At 32.8% G+C, this 3,010-nt stretch overlaps 1 long non-coding RNA gene across 2 annotated transcripts; it reads right to left on the bottom strand.

The window, feature by feature from the left end:
• Positions 1 to 6: 6 nt before the first annotated feature.
• On the bottom strand, positions 7 to 2,967 carry LOC105272933 (uncharacterized). Of its 2 annotated transcripts, none has more exons than XR_892862.1 (3): positions 2,817 to 2,967; positions 1,919 to 2,016; positions 7 to 1,829 (listed from the first exon to the last, which is right to left on the bottom strand). It is a non-coding gene; the product is annotated as an uncharacterized lncRNA (long non-coding RNA). The 2 variants fall into 2 exon arrangements; XR_892861.1 differs by having other exon boundaries at positions 7 to 1,320; positions 1,730 to 1,829; positions 1,919 to 2,967.
• Positions 2,968 to 3,010: the final 43 nt, after the last annotated feature.

Genomic DNA, 3,010 nt, shown 5'->3' on the forward strand with positions numbered 1-3,010 from the left:
GTGAAGTTTGAAGAGAGACATGAGAATACGCTTTTGGTGATGGGAATATTATAAATAAAATTGTAATTCAATGGATTGCTGTTGAATTGATAGAGAAAAAGATGTCTGAAGAGATCTTTGGGGATTTTTAATTGTTTGGTGGGATGATTTAATTTCAACTGCCAAAATTGGAAGCGATTGTGGAGTTTTTGAGGATTAAAATTTTGTAATTGTTATACAAATGGAAATTATACCAGATTGTGGATTTGTACTTGATGTTTCGACATCGATCGTTATTATATCATGTGTTTGTCTCGTCTGATGACTCAAGTGTATTTTTTTTTTCCCTCTCAATATGAATTTTAGGGTAGATGATTGAGGGAAATATATAACCACTCGTGGAATGCCTTCGTAGTGAATACAGTCTATATTTTTTAATACCTTCGAGGATTTCTGCGCATGATAGAATAACGATTGAAACCTTGAGGTTTGTTCGTGAATAATATCGATATGCATTTGAATTTTGAATATCTACTGCATGTGTGCATCCAGACCATTAATATTATATCATGTAAGGACGGTGTGATTTTTGTCAGTCGGTCGATTCAATTTGTCCGGGAATAATTCATAAAATAGTCAACGAACTACTATTCAGCAACGAAAATTTGTGAAAATAAAAGAAAAAACACTAAAAAACATGGAAAGATATCTTCGTCCATTCTCTCTTCGTCTTTTAGGGTAATTAAGGAAGATGTATCAATCCAACGAATCGACCAATGTTTTGTCTCAATGAGTTTTGAAATGAATCGTGGAGCACCGGCCATTCGCTGGCCGTTTTAGATGCTTATTTTACATGGAAAATAAATTTGGTCCAAGAAAGTAATGAAGGATTGACAGTTATAAACAATTTTTAAACTAATTATCTAAATGTATTCGATATGTATTCAGCAGTTTTATCGTGTTTACTCTACTTTCTATCTAATCAGTGTAATTACTATTGAGTTTTAGTGAGTCTTGTTAATTAATTTGTCTACTTTTGTACTTTTATACGACTACTTTGTGATCGCTGGACCGAGAGTTAATATCGAATTGAGAATACTGATGATTGCAAGTGATCACCATCTCTCATGGCAATACGAATCAAAAAGAAATACGAATGAATAGTGATAACGTAACAAATACGGTGTGTGAATAATATCCCAGGTGTTACCTATTTGAATATCCGTAAAATTAATCGTTGGAATAATGAGTGCTTGTAGTTTCTCAAATGAAAATCATATTCTTGATGCGAAATATTTACTCTCTGTGTGATTTATCCAGTTCTCACAAAGATAGTTTAACCTGCAAGGAATAACGAATATTAGAGTAATATCTATCAAACGAATTTGAAACGACTAACGAATTGCCTTGGCTGCTCGCACGAGTGATGAGATTCAATGTTACGCTGTAATCATAATTATTTATAAGAGTTTTAAAGAGACCATACTCTAACGAAATAAAGAGAATGAAAATATCCATTAGTATAAATCGTTTAACGGTAGGCGCTCGCTAGCTGAGACTATTTTAACAGAGAATTAATACTCCGCCGTTGCTGTATTGATATAACCGCTGGGCGCTCTATATGTGTTTTTAAAAATGGAGAAACAATATATATATAAATTATGTATATGGACATTCAATCTCAGAGATACTATCAATCACTCATATTGACGTAATTTATGTTAGGAATTAATTACGAGGGGCTACTCACCTCTGAAGATCAGCTCAATACGTGAAGATTCATGAATGTCTCCATCTTGTTTATTTACTCATAATTTTTTAAATGAGATTTAATTCCGTCGAATCATCATCTTCAAATAATTTTTTTTTTCATTAAAAAAATGCATTTAGATTGCTCTAGTCTAGATTAAGGGTTGAATAATATAAATTTATGGAATACCTTTGTTCAGAAGTGAGTAACGTCTCGAAAAAAATGTCACATCCCTCCTGATCCAATTAACGTTACCTCTGGCGCGTTCCGGGCGATTGTGAGAACATCTAAAAATTGAATAGATCAGTGAGTGTACTGGGACCTGAAAGATAATGGGGTGAAGATTTTTAAACCGAAAATTTGATACGAAGAATCTTGAGCAGAAGATAGATAGATAGCTAGCAAAATAGATCGACTGATCGATTAAGATAATGAAAAATACAAAAGTGTGAATGCTGATGTGTGTGTGAGAGGCCTGGGAAGTGAAACCGAAATAATAATTGCCTAAGTAGTGATAAAATAATCATTGCGATACAAAATCACGAGAAAACCTGAAAAAAAATAATAATAATAATAAAATTTGTTTTACCATTTTATTGATTTAAGATGCGTTGAGATGTTATGATGGAGCGACAGGTGTTGTCCAAAGTAACGGAGAAAAAAAAATGAAATAATAGAAACATATTAGATAAGAGAATTCAATGAACCAATAAAAATGGTTGTCGTTCTGATGAAAACCGATTATTTCAGATTAAATGGAGAGATAATACATCACACTCGTTTGGACACTGTAAAAGCCGTTTTTACAGTGTTTGAACAGACAAATTAAAGTTTTTGATCAAATCTAGAGATTAATTAGAGAAAAGAATGGCAGGAGAGAGTGGAGAGATGGCGAGAGTGAGAAAAATGTCGATTCCACTCTCCTCTACCTCTGAATCCTGAATAACGAGTGCACACATTGTGACTGTCCCCTCGTCTTACAATTAAAGAACAATTTTAATTAGAATAAAGAAATATTCTGCTCATATGTAACATCAAAAATGTATACTGTTAGAGACAACTGCTGAGATTTCACGATTACACTTACCCCACCAGCTCCACCTCCACGAATATTTACTTTTCAGCTTTGGAATTTGGTACTGACGAAACTATTTAGTACCCACTGTAATGTTCACATTGAATCACTCGTCAAATACAATAATAAAATACATGTATTTTCGCAAGAAAAAAAAATAAATAAAAATGATGAAATTTTATGAAAAAAGTAAGCGAATCACTGTT

This window comes from Fopius arisanus, unplaced genomic scaffold (assembly GCF_000806365.1).
Source record: "Fopius arisanus strain USDA-PBARC FA_bdor unplaced genomic scaffold, ASM80636v1 scaffold00438, whole genome shotgun sequence".
In the NCBI taxonomy this organism is placed as follows: Eukaryota; Metazoa; Arthropoda; class Insecta; order Hymenoptera; family Braconidae; genus Fopius; species Fopius arisanus.